Source organism: Mizuhopecten yessoensis, unplaced genomic scaffold (assembly GCF_002113885.1).
Source record: "Mizuhopecten yessoensis strain PY_sf001 unplaced genomic scaffold, ASM211388v2 scaffold716309, whole genome shotgun sequence".
Taxonomy (NCBI): Eukaryota; Metazoa; Mollusca; class Bivalvia; order Pectinida; family Pectinidae; genus Mizuhopecten; species Mizuhopecten yessoensis.
Genome location: NW_018480052.1, coordinates 717,994 through 735,475, shown reverse-complemented (window position 1 = coordinate 735,475; position 17,482 = coordinate 717,994). Strand labels below are relative to the sequence as shown.

Genomic DNA, 17,482 nt, shown 5'->3' with positions numbered 1-17,482 from the left:
GATTGTGATATAACAGTAACGGAAGGGGGATACATCTACCTGTGCATGACGCTAAACACTTCTGTTCACGTAGTGTTGTATTCTATTTTCATATTCATAAACATATCGTTGATAAAAAGTACATTAGAAATACACTATAGAAGTAATAAAACACCTATTGAAAGTTTAGTGTGTGGATGATGAAGGTAAAAGAAAGGATATAATTTCCTTACAAATGAAAACATTAGTTTACTCGTGTTAACTCACGATCTTTAAGTTTCGGCAATTGCGCTAATCTGGTAAAGGAAACTCTTGACGTAATGAATGTGTATCCTGATTCAAAATTAACAAGTGATTTTTATTTAACAGCAGAGTCACAGATGTTGATTTCAAATCATTGCAATATGAAAGTCGCTTTTCAGTAATTAACTAAAATACAATTGGGTGTTTTTTAAATAACATTTTTGATAATTACATTTTAAAATATGATATGCTTAATTCTTTTTCTTGAAATAAATTTTATTCATATTGCTTTGGTGTCAACTCTGTGATTATTATTTTATCATATTGATATGGAGTCATGATGTTTTTGTATATTGACGCTGTGATATGTGTATTCTATTGTATGTATCATGTAATTTTTATACAAGTATGCTTTAATGGTGATTTACTCAATATTCTACATTAAAAGTACTTGACCACGAAGGAGTTGATGCGTACCAATCCACGTCGGCGAATAATTACCACGAAATAAATGAACTTCTCGGTGAATCAATACTAAATCGTCACACACGCAATATAGTAAACCTAGCGAGCGGGTATGTTTCCTCTGATTGTATCTACATTTGATAAACCCGTGTCACCTAGCTAGCTATATACTTACTCCCTATTATCACGTCTAGTCTATCTCTAACGGAACCCTCTGCTCGGAAGTGTATGCATATAGAGAAGAAGACAGTCAAATTTTACCTGAATCAAAAAGCTTAAATCAATGATAAAAGGGATTACACGTGTCAGAGCAAAGCTCGGAGGCCGCTTTTATCAGAATGTATAAATCCAAGGAATTTGAAAGTTAAACACGGAGATTGCTCAGTCATATGCCAGAGGTTGTTATTTGAGGTCGACAGATACTGGCAATCACGAACATTTGTAAATAGGAGACATTTGTTCTACTTTATAGCTGATCACCAATGATTATTTTTCTCGAAAAGACAAAGGAACAAATGTGCTTTTGTTTGTCTTTTAATATCATATTTCTAAGGATGGCAAGCGATTTTGCCCTTAATGAATATGCTTGTGTATTTACAAAAAAACAAGTGTTAATCATTTCTCGTACACATATACTGATAAATGAATATTCATCATTTACTCGTTCACATAGATAGATAAACAGGTGTTTATTGTAAACTAGTAAGCATATAAAACACACAAATAATGTTGAAACCTCTGTACTCTAAGCTTTATAAGATTGATAACGGTCTGTTAAGTTTACGAAATTGGATATGAACAAATATAGGAAAATTTGGGAATTTAGCGCGTTTGTGTATTGAACCTTGTTACGTCTCAAGTTTAATGTCATCATGTCTTTGTTTATTCAGTAACTGTTGTTGTCTTTTCGCATCAAACAAATAATAACAACAACATGATTCGAGGTAAAAAAAATATTAAAAAAAGTATATCCTGACCCCCAAAACACTACTGGCGAAACCAAAGCTGCACAGCTACCGACACACACTGTTTACTGTAGTTGATGCGCTGTGTAGTGTGTTATTTTGATATTCTACCATTACAAAACAGACAACAATAAATAGAACACGTGCTTATTATATTGGCTTTTTGTTACATTACAGTCCAGTGTGTCGGTCAGCGTCGCTGTCATCTCTGCCTATTCTACTACCAGATCGTCCAAGTGTTTGTTTGCAAACCGTGAAACAAATGATAACAGAAAGTCACCACCCAGGCCTCCTCTGGGTCATCACTGCGCTTGTCTATTGGAAATTGACACTGAATTCCAAACTAGATCAGAAAAACGTTTACACGAAAAAGAAAATATAGCCTGATGTTTATTTTTCTCCAAGTGTCCACACCGCAATGACAAGCATTTTGAGCCTCTGTCATTGACGCGGCGACACACCAGTACCAATGCATTGTCAGCACGTGGGACCAGGTGTGAGCCTAAAGTAAGATTACACAGACGCTGTCCATCTGGTACAGAGGGCGGAGACAGTGTAGAGGCAACCAACACATCGGAGGTCTCCAGGTATGTATTAACTGCATTTATTTTAATATCCTTTCTCAAATCCAAGAACAAAAAATTATAGCGTTTATCATAATTATATTACTTGTTGTTAGCTCAACATTCAGTCTGCCCTTTCCTTGTTTGTACAATGTCCGGTCATTTTCTATGCTTAAACTATTTCTCATCATAATTTTTATCATAAAGCGCATATTCTGTACTCACAGAGAGTATTGTAACCAGGTGTAACATTCGTATAACCAGGTACAACATCCATATAACCAGGTGTAACATTCGTATAACCAGGTGTAATATTCATATAACCAGGTGTAACATTCATATAACCAGGTGTAACATTCATATAACCAGATATAACATGCATATAACCAGGTGTAATATTCATATAACCAGGTGTAACATTCATATAACCAGGTACAACATTCATATAACCAGGTGTAACATTCATATAACAGGTGTAACATTCATATAACCAGTGTGTAACATTCATATAACCAGGTGTAACATTCGTATAACCAGGTGTAATATTCATATAACCAGGTCTAACATTCATATAACCAGGTTTAATATTCATATAACCAGGTGTAACATTCATATAACCAGGTTTAATATTCATATAACCAGGTACAACATTCATATAACCAGGTGTAACATTCATATAACCAGGGTGTAACATCCATATAACCAGGTGCAATCCTGTTAATGTACGTCTTTATATACTTATCCAGTCGTATTAACGTCGTTAATTCTTATCCAGTATAAACGGTATCATACATATCCATACAACCGAGAGTATGAACGTCGTTAATACTTATCCATACAACCGGACGTATACACGTCGTAAAACGTTCGTTATGTTTTATTCATGCAGCCGGGAGTATGGACGTCGTTAATACTTATCCATACAATAAGCAATATGAACGTACTTATTTTGTATCCATACCGCCGGGAGTATGAACGTCGTTAATTCTTATATATACAATAAACCGTGTGAACGTACCTATGTTTTATCCATACAACCGAGAGTATGAACGTCGTTAATACTTATCCATACAACCGGACGTATACACGTCGTAAAAACGTTCGTTTGAACGCCCTTATGTTTTATTCATACAGCCGGGAGTATGGACGTCGTTTATACTTATCCATACAATAAGCCGTATGAACGTACCTATGTTTTATCCATACCGCCGAGAGTATGAACGTTGTTAATTCTTATTTATACAATAAGCGGTATGAACGTACCCATGTTTTATCCATACCGCCGGGAGTATGGACGTCGTTTATACTTATCCATACAATAAGCCGTATGAACGTACTTATGTTTTATCCATACCGCCGGGTGTATGAACGTCGTTAATTCTTATATATACAACAAGCCGTGTGAACGTACTTATGTTTTATCCATACCGCCGGGAGTGTGAACGTCGTCAATTCTTATTCATATAATAAGCCGTATGAACGTCCTTTTTTTAACCGTTGAACAAGTCGTATGAACGTCGTTTCATTTATTTGATTACGTCACCTATGGTAAGTGTTACTTTCGGCCATATTTAATGCTTATGGTGTTAGTAATTTGATACGCATTCCAATAAATTAAGTTGTAATGTATCGTCCGAATATTTGACCACTTAGGACAACAAAAGGATTACTATCTACGGTGCAAACCTTATTTTCCATAGATTGAAATACGTTTATTAAAGAAAATATATAAATACCGTCAATTAAACAATAGCATGGAAGTTAACGCGTTCACTTTTAATTGTGTCATTTGTATATACGTTGTTCAATTAGCTTGATAAGTCTATAATTTCAGCTGAAGATACAAACAGTATAGCATTTAACTTCAGTACTAACAAGTAGGTCTGCTGGTGTTTGACAGGTCAGAGGCAAACACGATCGTGTACGCTACGTCCTAAACGTGGTTGCTAAGTATTATCGAAATGTGATTATCTTCGACCTTTCTGTTGAAGGAAATGCGATTTTAGAAATAACTTCACCAGTATAGTGAGTAAATTGTCTGAATGTCAACATCTGCCATTGTTGAAATGAACATGGAATTATCTTAATCTTATTTATGAACCTATAAACTAGATTTGTAATCCAAAACAAACTGAAGCGGTGTAGGTTACATAGCGGGTTATTTACCCCGACAAAGATTGCCAATGTTTTTGAATTCCTATGGAAAAAAACACCGTTTACAATCCATGCCTTATTCAATCCAAAACTATTTTCAATAGATCGAATAAATCGAGAGAGCAGCAACATACAACATGCCCAGGAAAGTAAGATAGGGGAACTCCAACCAAGGGGTGTTCAAATTTTGTGAAAACCAGAGGCTTGTCAGGGTTTTGCCCAATTTGTAAACATTTCCCTATTCCACATCCATAAATATGAAGGGTTATTTTTCTCTCTTTCTCATCATCAGAATTATCTCAAAACCCACGAAACTGTCGCAATTTTCGCATCGTTGCGTCTGAGTGTTCCCGATTTCCTGACGTCACTTCATTATAAACCCGCTGTTACGCCACGCACGTAAAATGGGGTGTAAGATAGAATGTATTCAACCCTTTTCTTACCCTGGACAGTTCTGTCTTAAACGCGCAGGAACTCGATAAAAAGTTGAGAAAAATATATAAACCGCTGCGTCAGCGTACAAGAACGATATTGGAATTCAAAATCGGTATGGACGTCACAATCGATACTGAAAGTTTAAACGGAACTCAAAATTGATACAAAAAACGTCACCGGGAATCTTGCAGACAACTAAAAAAAGAACATCACAAATTGAAAAAGAGGGTAAATCATAAAATTTAACCATAATTTCTAATTCATTACATCAATAGGTAGTTTTTTATCTACCTATATTCCCTTTATATCTATAATTTGTGATATTTGATTTTGATTCTCACATAGAACAGATACAGGGCTATGTCAAAGTATATATTATTCAGAAAAGTTTACTTAATGATGACATGTTTATAGTTAGTTACAATTCATATAGAAAGTAGTCGATGATGTCACTTCTAAACATAAAGCTATATGACGGTTTTACCACGCACTTACATATTCACACTGAATTCTCGCGATAGCATAGCTTACCGCATGTGTCCTTCAGCGAGTGTTTCTGACATATTTCATCTGACATATTGTCGATAGGGGTATCTTCACACCAGTGTGTGACACTCATATTGGCCAGACTGGAATGTGGACAGGTTATATACAGGTCTGATGAGACCACTGGCCAAATATTTGTAAAGGATTACATGTGGGTCCAGTTTATCAAACATGTGATGTACCTAACGATCCGGACTGTATCGAGTTCCTCCGGTACACACATCGGAATAAATCATTTACGTTTCATAATTATCAAAACTAGCACATGTCAAGGAATTCACAATGATTAACCGTAGATTGTACACTATAAGATATTCCTAATTCAATTACATCTTGTTAAAATTGTAAGTTTACCTAACACGTCAATGAGACAAAAACGTTTGATACAGCTGAAGTTCAGCACACAGGACTACACAAGGCCTTATTCAGTTAGTTCTAACCTGTTTATGACGACCATTCATGACTTTATCAACACAAGAAAAACATATCGACCGAGTATGTATTCGTTTAGGCGACTTCAACAAACTGTTATGCTTTAGAAACCACGTTTATATTACGTTTGATTGCTGCAATTTTTTAACATATTGATCTTATTTATAAAAAACACTTTTTTTAAAACAACTCGCAGGTTATTTACGAAATCACATTTTTTTTTAGAAATGATTGTAGTAGTAAAAGTTCTTTTTTGAATGATGAAACAAAGAGTTCTGTGAATCCAAGATAAATATAAAATTATAATACTTCAGTAGAAAAATTCATTTACCAAAAATAAATCAATACGGAAATCGCAAACGTATTTTATATTAATTTCGTACAATTCTCAAACTAGTTTATTAGCTAATTTTTTGACAAATGTGACTGACGCACAAAAAATAAATTAGATTTTAAAATATTACATCATAGCAATTTGCAAAACAAAGTACAATTTCGGGTATGAACTAACATTTGACAATCCCTTTTTGACAGTATGCCTCTCATAGCTCTTGTAGTTGATGGTTTGACAACTGCCAAAGACGGGTAACGATAGGGTTACTGGCAGTGTCATATCTCCCTTACTGTTGACTGTGATGTACTTACCATATTGGGTTATTAGTTCACCTGGCCCAAAGGGCCAAGTGAGCTTATGCCATGCTGCAGCGACCGTCGTCCGTCCGTCCGTCGTTCGTCGTCCGTCGTCCGTCGTCAATATTTTACTTTAAACAACTTCTTCTTAATAACCAAAAGGCCTAGGGTGATGATATTTGGCCAGAAGCAAACTAGGATAAAGGGCTACCAAATGTGTTCAAATAAATGACCTTCACCTATTTTCAAGGTAACAGGGGTCAAATATGTTAAAAAATTTAAACAACTTCTTCTGAATAACCAAAATGCCCAGAGTGATGATTTTTTTGCTAGTAGCATGCTGGGATAAAGGGCTACCAAGTTTGTTCAAATAAATGACCTTCGTTTATTTTCAAGGTCACAGGGGTCAATTGTCTTAACAAATATTTATACAACTTCGTCTGAATAACTAAGACGCCTAGGCTAATGATATTTGGCCAGTAGCATGATGGGATAAAGGGCTACCTAGTTTGTTCAAATGAATGACCTTCATCTATTTTCAAGGTCACAGGGATCAACTATGTTAAATACCTTTCAACAACTTCTTCTCAGTAACTAAAAGGCTAAGGGTGATGATATTTTGCCAGTATCATGCTTGGATGAAGGGCTACCAAGTTTGTTCAAACAAATCACCTTCACCCATTTTCAAGGTCACAGGGGTCAAATATGTTTAAAACCTTTAAGCAACATCTTTTCACTAACCAAAAGTCCTAGGATGATGCTGTTTGGCCAGTTGGAACCATTAGGTCAAGGTCTAGACCCCTTGTTTAGGACCATTCGATAACGGTAACATTGGAACCATTAGGTCAGGGTCTAGACCCCTTGTTTAGGACCATTCGATAACGGTGATATTGGAACCATTAGGTCAAGGTCTAGACCCCTTGTTTAGGACCATTCGATAACGGTAACATTGCAACCATTAGGTCAAGGTCTAGACCCCTTGTTTAGGACCATTTGATAACGGTAACATTGGAACCATTTGGTCAAGGTCTAGACCCCTTGTTTCGGACAATTCGATAATGGTAACCATGGAACCATTAGGTCAAGGTATAGACCCCTTGTTTAGGACCATTCGATAACGGTAACATTGGAACCATTAGGTCAAGGTCTAGACCCCTTGTTTAGGACCATTCGATAACGGTAACATACGAACCATTAGGTCAAGGTCTAGACCCCTTGTTTAGGACCATTCGATAACGGGAACCATGAAACCATAAGGTTAAGGTCTAGACCCCTTGTTTGGGACCGTTCGATAACGGTAACATTGGCACCATTAGGTCAAGGTCTAGACACCTTGTTTAGGACCATTCGATAACGGTAATATTTGAACCATTAGGTCAAGGTATAGATCCCTTGTTTAGGACCATTCGATAACGGGAACCATGAAACCATAAGGTCAAGGCCTAGACCCCTTGTTTAAGACAATTTGATAACGGCAACGTTGGAACCATTAGGTGAAGGTCTAGACCCCTTGTTAAGGACCATTCGATAACGGGAACCATGAAACCATAAGGTTAAGGTCTAGACCCCTTGTTTGGGACCGTTCGATAACGGTAACATTGGCACCATTAGGTCAAGGTCTAGCCCCCTTGTTAAGGACCATTCGATAACGGTGATATTGGAACCATTAGGTCAAGCTCTAGACCCCTTGTTCCGGACAATTCGATAATGGTAACCATGGAACCATTGGGGCAAAGTATAGACCCCTTGTTTAGGACCACTCGATAACGGTAACATTGGCACCATTAGGTCAAGGTCTAGTCCCCTTGTTTAGGACCATTAGATAACGGTAACCTACGAACCATTAGGTCAAGGCCTAGCCCCCTTGTTTAAGACAATTTGATAACGGTAACGTTGGAACCATTAGGTGAAGGTCTAGACCCCTTGTTTAGGTCCATTCGATAACGGTAACATTCGAACCATTAGGTCAAGGTCTAGCCCCCTTGTTTAAGACAATTTGATAACGGTAACGTTGGCACCATTAGGTCAAGGTCTAGCCCCCTTGTTTAAGACAATTTGATAACGGTAACGTTGGGACCATTAGGTCAAGGTCTAGCCCCCTTGTTTGGGAACATTCGATAACGGTAACATAGGAACCATTAGGTCAAGGTCTAGACCCCTTGTTTAAGACAATTTGATAACGGTAACGTTGGAACCATTAGGTCAAGGTCTAGACCCCTTGTTTGGGACCATTCGAATACGGTAACATTGGAACTATTAGGTCAAGGTCTAGACCCCTTGTTTTGGACCATTCGATAATGATAACCATGGAACCATAAGGTCAAGGCCTAGACCCCTTGTTTTGGACCATTCGATAATGGTAACCATGGAACCATTAGGTCAAGGTCTGAACACTTTCCTTTACTCATTCAATCATTGGCTGCTAACTTTGGAATCATTCAGTTCGAAAACGATTACTTTCGAATTGGAGTCTATCTGTAAGGACCCTCTTACTACGTTTTCTATGGGACTGATTGTTTCCATTTTAATTAACATTGCTGATTTCTATATGACATTTTTGCCAGTGTATAAAAGACAAATTATACATTTGTTTATAATTATACAGGTAACCATAACATCAATGCCCTTTGTTCAATCACACGTGTATGTGAATTTCCACATTGCTTTTGTCAACTTTTACAAAAAAATCTTATTATAATATATAACTCAAGAATTCCAATTTTCAAACCATATGAACTTTACCTCCAATACTATGATAACATTTGTAGTATGTTACAGGTTTCGCTTATTTTTACAAAATGTAAAAAGGTTCTTGGCTAAAATCATTTAAATCAGTTTTCATTATTTAATGATATTAACGTAATTATAATCACTGCGCTCATTGACCTTGAACATATAAAAGCTGCGATGTTTCATCGGGTACAGGGCAAGGTAGTATCTGGGTACAGGGCAAGGTAGTATCTGGGTACAGGACAAGGTAGTATCTGGGTACAGGGCAAAGTATTATCTGAGTACAGGGCAAGGTAGTATCTGGGTACAGGACAAGGTAGTATCTGGGTACAGGGCAAGGTAGTTTCTGGGTACAGGGCAAGGCAGTATCTGAGTACAGGGCAAGGTAGTATCTGGGTACAGGGCAAGGTAGTATCTGGGTACAGGGCAAGGTATTATCTCGGTACAGGGCAAGGTATTATCTGAGTACAGGGCAATGTAGTATCTGAGTACAGGGCAAGTTAGTATCTTGGTACAGGGCAAGGTAGTATCTGGGTACAGGGCAAGGTAGTTTCTGGGTACAGGGCAAGGTATTATCTGGGTACAGGGCAAGGTATTATCTGGGTATGACATTAACTAGAAGAAAGATAGGAGTAAATCACCTGGTATCAATGTTCTTATTGTTGTTAAAGTCAACTGAAATAGACGGTAACGTCTAATGAATAATATAGGTAAATAAATCGTGTCATAAGTATTCCGTATTTGATATATACAAACCATGTGTAAGTAGGTGATGTTCAGAAAGCTTTTCATCTTATATGGGATGTGCCTGATCAATAAAAAACTAGTGAAATTCTACCCTTCTCTCCGCCTGTACTTAACAAGTCTTAAATAAATATTCCCAAGTCGGTTGATAGAAGGAACGACTTTACAACTATAGCATAGATACATCCATATCATAAAGGCTTGAGATCGTCGAAGGTTGTTTAACATTATTTTACCTCCAATTAGAGGAGAGTGAAGTGTTATTTCTTAGGAAAGGGGTTGAATAGGGACTTTATTGAATTACTTTACCGATTGAAGGGGAGGATATCTTGTTTAATACAAGAGGCGCAACCATTCACAATTTAGTTTTTGAAGTTTAAATTAATTTTAGTAAAATATTTGTTCAGTTTTTGTACATACAAAATGGTTATCGCTGAGCCAATGACCTCGTGGTTTTAAAACCAATATTGAACACTTAGCATCTCAATTTACTGATAATCTTTTGTATTCCATTTTTCAAGAGGTTTACTCAATAAAAAGTCGTCGATGTATGGTTTGGAAGAACAGTTTAATTTGACAGTGGGGAAGTCTGTGCCTAGTGCCAGCCAGGAAATAGGTGCTAGATCGAATTCATTTCAGATGATGCACATTTATTTTAAGATTTATATTAGGGTGTGATACTCTGTGTCAGTTTTCCTTTAACTTGTTTAGTTAAATCAACCACTTAATAACAGTCTAAGCAATGTAAATGGACTAAAGACCTCCTGTTTTACTCACATTCGCTTACAGTGAGTAAACGTGGGTCGCTACAACTTTGCTATTTTCATTCATTGCCATAATTGCTGTAACATGGCTTAGCTTACATCATAAGAGGGTCAAATCCATTACAGATAATTACATTTGAAAATGAAATTCTACCCCAATCTACAATGATCTTGATAAGCAGATGTTCATTTGTACTTACTTTAATTATCATTTCATGTTCCTGATTTATATGCCATTTAAACCAACAGTAAACTAGAATAGAGTAATTGATGTAAATCTGCTTTCAGGTTAAATGACATATCTAGTCGATAATGCTATTATTTACATAGAATAACAGAACATTTTGCAACAATATCAAGTTACAAAATATATTTTAGTATACAACATATATTTATAGGTGTAGGTTCAGTATCACATGTGAAATAAATCGTTTATAAATTTGTACTTAAATACATCTTGTGACAAATTATACCAGTGAGTTGACTGGAATGTACGGACATGGGGACCACACATGAGAGAAAGGCTTGGGATGGAATATCTACGAGAGAGTGTAACATCGCTGAGCCTAATTGAGTCCAATCATGACAAAAACTAATGTCAACTTTACAACAACAAACATTCCTTTATGTTTTGATTTAACTTTGTGAATGAATACGACAATAGCCGCTTGAATTGTCCGTAATTACTGTAGACCCTACCACCAGTACACCTAAACGTATCTGTGATGTCACTCCAAAGAATTGTAGGACAAACCTCGCGTCTACAGTAAATTATAGGTTTCGAGTCTCGGTAACTACCCCTTATAGAACTGAAAGCTAGTTAACACTGACAGGGGTGGGCCGATGTTAGGCCAAGGAGAATAGTGTTTGAGCTGTCGAACAATACAACTTGCTTTAACTGGGTAAAGTTATGTTTCTGTCATTATATACTTGCAGTAAGTTTTACTGTATGTTTATTACTCAGGTTCCCTGCCACCGTCTTCACAGCTGCCGTGTGGAATTCCACAGATTTCTTACCTATGTGCGAATTGGTGCTCTACATTTTACGTTGTTGTACTTCAGTTACATGTCACTTTGTATTTCAACGTGTTTCAATGATCGAAAATCAAACGGATTAAACAATAACAATATACCCAACTTATTATCATGTTCATTAATTAGCCGCCGAATGAAATACTGGCGAAACAGAACCTTCCCGCAAAATCGCGAAAAAAATCTTAAAACTTTAATAAATTAAAGTTTGTAACGTCTTTGCATACAAAACCGCATTTTAAACTCAAATCTTATAAAACAAGGGCAAAATATTAACAAACAAAAAAATGTGTATAGGGAGATCCTTGAAACTCAAGGAAAATAAGACCAGGTGTAACGGAAGTGTTAACGTCTTCTTCGCTGACGTCACTCGCTATGTCAACTAGGTCAATCCAAGTACAATCACGTCCGCGAGAACAAATGTAGGGAAAACACAAAAAATAAGGCACACGCATGAACATTATAAAAGATCGTAAAACCCGTCTAAAATCTTCATCCAGTTGCGTCTTTGAAGACATTTTGTTATAAGTTATTTTTCCGTCAGCAGTCGAAATCTTTCACGGCAATCAAGATATTAGTGGCAAGCGTTTGAATACCGAATTAACTGCGACACATGAAATACCATAGGTTGGTGAAGCTGGGATGTTACTATCAAGACAAAGAAAATTTACGATCGTAGACTTATTATCGTCCCGCTCGTACAGCTTTGTAGTAAGCTGTCCTTGTTGTCCATGTTTTAAGTAAAGACCGAGAAGAACGCCTGATGTAGAGGAGTCTGTAGCTTCCAAGCTCAGAAGGCTAAATTGGTTAGATGTGGTCAGTATATTTCTTATTATTTAATGATAGCACATTGAAAGTACAGTAAAATCTTATTCAAGTATCAATTTGATATCCAAACATTACTATGAGATTCTTCATCTCCCGATCTTAATCGAAGACGTGGCATACCTAACGCCAAGTCCAGCCTGCCATTCCAGGACAACACAAATCAATTTAAAAAATCGGTGATAGAGAAATGTTTCCTCTGACAAGAAAATATAATAAGTGCATGACGTGACATGAATAAGGCAAATACCGTTTTTAAAATAGTTTGTTATCTCGTAAATAAAGAAATGATTTTATATTCTAAAATATGAATTCTTGATTTTTTCATGGAAGACCGGGTATGTTAAATTAAGTTTACCAATTTAAAAAATTGGATCATAAGGGAAATTTACAGTCATTTATTTTTACCTACAAAGAAACTGTTGATGTTGTGATTTACTTTTCTTCCCAATCGTTTGTCGTTTAAAAAGAGCAATTGAATTATTTCTTGCAACTACGATCAAGCAATGCATGACTCTCGTTACAAACACGCGTATCAATGAATTTTGTAGATTAACAATGCCAAACTATGTGGTGACATTTTCTTTTAATCGCTGTAAATCTGTGACTAGTTTGTAAAGAATGCACGATGAGCTGGCCAACTGCAGTGAAAAAAAATCATCAAACGATATCTTGATGGTGCACTTGACACAGTGTTACAAACCAACCCGTTTTACAAATTAATTATGCAAACGGCAATCCCTTTCTTAACGTCGGATATGCTGGTAAATGGCTCATTAGGAAAGCACCCTAGGTCAGGGAGAAATATATTAAGTCATATAATTAGATGTTAGTCCACCCCTGAGGACAGCTAGGATTTCCTGGGGATCCCATGAGCTCACCCTTCTCATAGTTAGTAGTGATTTAGTACTAGTAAGGGGATGATATCGGGACTATTACTCTGCTTTAACGCGACCCATTCCATTACCCTTGTATGAAGAAGAAAAGATGAGGTGATATCCTAATTGTTTACTTTGCGTATCAAAATGGTTTAAAGAATTAGTTGTTTCTGGTTGGATTTTCCCATAATTATATGATTTGCCATCTTACTAGACCTTGCCACATCAAAGGGTTACCGGGTATTGATCCGAAAGACCCCACAAAAGAACAGGCCAAGATACGCACGAGGTAGCAACCTAACGATCGCCATCTTTGATTGTATCCAAATCTCGTGTTACAACGCGATAAATCAGAATTAATCTACCGACGGCAGTGCCTCGTTCTCCACTGGCTTGGGATAGAGGCTTTTGTCAAAGATCAGCATGGGTCGCAACAGGTCATGAAGAGAAAGTAATGATTTTCTAAAAGATAAATTGAATATCACTTTTCGTGGTGCCTTCCTGAAGTTTGATAGTGTTTTGACCAATGTGAAATCGTTCGTTTTAGATACTAGTGATACATGATACGTGTATATGTATCTGATTAGATTTGGCGATCGTTTTGTATTCAAGTAAAAACTTCATTTGTTCTTTTCATAACTATAAAACCGATTTTTTTTTACCGTTTGTCGTATATGTATTGTTAAATATCAATTATTTGATGCTGAGAAACCAGGCGTAATATGTAGTAAGGCTATTTAACATTTTCAGATTGTGCCCTTGCGCTGTTTAGCGTTAAGGAATATGTAGAATATAAATGTAAATGAAGGAACACACATTTTCTATATATAATGCATTTGAAATCAATTTTCGAAAAAAGAGTCTATGTAATAAAATACAGATTGTTTCCAATCACCAGGTCTGACAAGACAGACGCTTAAACGCGATACCCTAATACAGGTGATAGTCAAACATACAGGAGACTTTGTTTATTTGCACACCCTAACCAGTGTCTAATGTCGGAAAGGAAGCTAGTAAGACAAAGAAGACTTTGTACCGCTATAGCTGATGCCATGATAAGATAGTTGGGCTTGGGGATCAGATTAAACTGGTACCATATCTAGTCCTACTTCCTCCTCATGCTTACCCGGTACGTGGAAGTCTGGTTCTATCAGTAAAGAAAGTTTAAACCTCAAAGGTCAATTTCAGGTCGATCGAAAACCAACATGGCTAACATTATCGGTAAGGCTTTGTTTCAATAGAAATTATACATCGGAAATATGTAATTTTGTATCTTATTAATATCAAAGGGAAAGGAACATTTTATTTTGGTTATTGAAATAACGGCTTTTTCTTTTCATATTTTAGAAGCTGTGTCTCCTTTCCGCTTTGTTATCATTCAGGCCCAGACGGATAGTGTGTACCCAATTAGAGCATCTATTACCTGGTCTTCGATCAGTATTTGCCAAAGACTAATTACTGAAAAAACCGCTATACGTTTACTGCGTACATAGATAGTATTTATGAATCATTTTACATTGTTCGCAAATAATCAACCTGGTGCTAATCAGGATAGATATCGCCTGTGTTAATACTTTTGCTGTCTGTAAGAGACTTCGACAGAAACGCTATCATTAAGGAAGAGTCAGTAAAATAATCATTATATATATTTTGGCGGTACTATGCTTCAATTGTTACTGTGGTTTAAGGCATGCTACACGGTTATTTCTATGTAAGCCTATTTTTTTTATCTAGATGGAAACGGTTCTACTTTTAATTTGTCTTCGCATATATTTCATTTTTATTACAATACCAAAGTATCAAGAAACGCGTTATATGAAATCAAAATCGAACAAAGAACTACGGCAAACGATGAACAAAGTAAAACTTCCATAGAGGCAATTAATAATTACAAGAAAAATGGAAAGTAAGACAAAATATTGTGGGAGGGTAGGAGTCTTCTGTTTCGTAGACGACAGGCGCCATGTAAATCAAGGTCAAATCAAGGTCAAATCAAGGTCAAATCCAGATAATGTTACGTTCTCATAGCGAGAACCGAGGTAGTGACAACAAAACCAGAAGGCATTTAAAATATCATAATTAGCACCGACTCTCATGTCAAACAGGTAAAACTTATTTCTGATGACATCATGATGGCGATAATGATGGTCGAACCAATTTTATTTGGAAATTTGACAACTCCAAAGGTCTTTTTTATGTACATTTCTACTCTGTATGTTCATTCTATGTTACAAACACCCTTTTTCCCTGGAAATTGTTAACGTCGAACTGTTTGGTCCTTATGATGTTTTTGTTAATTGTCACTGTACAAAATCAAGACTTCACAAACAGTTTTGTTAAAATCAATTCAACAAACATTTCTGGGACAATCTCACAGCTCAGTGGTACTACTCGAAAATATCAGTTATAAGTTCCCAAACATCCGGATTGCATATCACTAATAACAGACATCAAAGGAAATAGGGAAGGGTTACCAGAAATATCAGTTAATCTAATCAAACATAGCGCATGTATTATGTCATACTAATGTTTATTCAAAATCTGTTAAACAACCTTGCACTTCAGCAGTGCAATCGAAACCGTCTTTGTGTGTTTTTTGTAATTGTGTACAAACACTTTGCCGCGTATAACAGCGACAACCTGATTGTGTGTTAACATGTGTTCCGTCCTGTGTGAAGGGTCCGCAGTCCTTAGTCTCCTATTGTGAGCGTCTACTGATGCTACTGCTTCAATAGTGTCTACGTATTGCGCGATTGATGGGCAGTATAATCTCCCGAGTCTGTCGGATTCTGGGTTATTCCGTGCGGCCCATGTGATACTGACCTTGAGAAATAAATGGAACTCTGGGCAGCTTTGTCTTTTTCCAAAAGAAGTTCGACATCCATGTCCTTCATTAAATTTATTATGAATTATCTCACCTATATTTTTGAGATTATGGACAAGATATTCAAAAGTTTGTTCTCAGTACGTATTTTACTCAGCTCTGCTATTCTTTATAAAAAGCACCCGCATTGTGATACGAATTATCTTTGAACACAATGTTCTATTTACAACAGCAGAAAAATGCGTTATTCAACTTCAGAAGAGAACATACTATTTAGAAATACTGCTTTCAAAAGAGTCATGATCTAATTACAGTACAGAGCTTAAAACTATGTAAGAGTACTAACAGTTGTCATGTTGTGTTGGACTGATGATAGCGAAGTCTTATTGTGAGAAGAAGAAACACAATAGGTATCTTACCAGGCCATTAGTCTCGGGCATTGTTCGGTGGGGAACGCTAGGGGAACACATATCCGCATTCGATTCTAAAATGTCCGCTGGTTAAAAAATGCTTCGGCATCTATAAGCTTTGTAGAAAATGTAGATATTGAATCTTGATATAAAACAGTCGCGAGAAACGGGTACTTTCATCCGAAATTTATTATTATGTGTTGTACTAGAATACTGTTCGACTTTGTCTTTTTGATTCTGTATTTTATATAAACAGGTAATACTTACAATAAAGTTTGATATTATTGCCTTAATGGTAAGGTACAATGGGAGGAGAGTAAGCTGGGTTATTAACGTGTCTACTTCTCATTCGTGTTCCTTATGTAAGAGTAGGCGATGACTTTATTACTCTGACAGCAGTCCTCGCTATACTGCTGTGAAACATAAGATACACATCGGTCTGGTTCATCAGTGTCCTCTAATACAATGACAGAACCGATTTCTGTCTTACAACAATCAGTAAATGTTCTTTCCTTCCTTATTAATTCTACATAAACTGAAATACTGATAAGATACCATTTTGTCAAAGCAAAGAAACGTAAAGGAACCTTTTTTGTTATACTGCAAACAGTTTTGTCAACACAAAGATCGAACAAATAATCCTCTAACGTTCAGTATTACAGAAAGTTTGATTTGGCCACAAGTAGCAGAGGGAAATTTTGCTGAGTTCACGCTGGACATTTATGCTTTAAACTGTATGTAGGCGATGGTAAACTTGCTTCCTAGTCTCTGGAACTCATTAGATAGCCAACGTTTCAGTACAGAGTTTACGAGTGTTACTCATGAAACCAACTAGGAGGTTAATAAAACCCAGCCATGTTAAT

At 36.5% G+C, this 17,482-nt stretch overlaps 1 protein-coding gene across 2 annotated transcripts in view; it reads left to right on the top strand.

Annotated features, from left to right (window-relative positions):
- The first annotated feature begins 1,847 nt into the window (after positions 1 to 1,847).
- Positions 1,848 to 17,482, top strand: part of LOC110442897 (protein Wnt-10a-like) — a 50,485-nt gene continuing 34,850 nt past the window's right edge. For both annotated transcript variants that reach the window (XM_021486760.1, XM_021486758.1), the window contains exon 1: positions 1,848 to 2,239. The gene's annotated coding sequence lies outside the window, so the exon portion shown is untranslated. The remainder of the gene's footprint in view (positions 2,240 to 17,482) is intronic.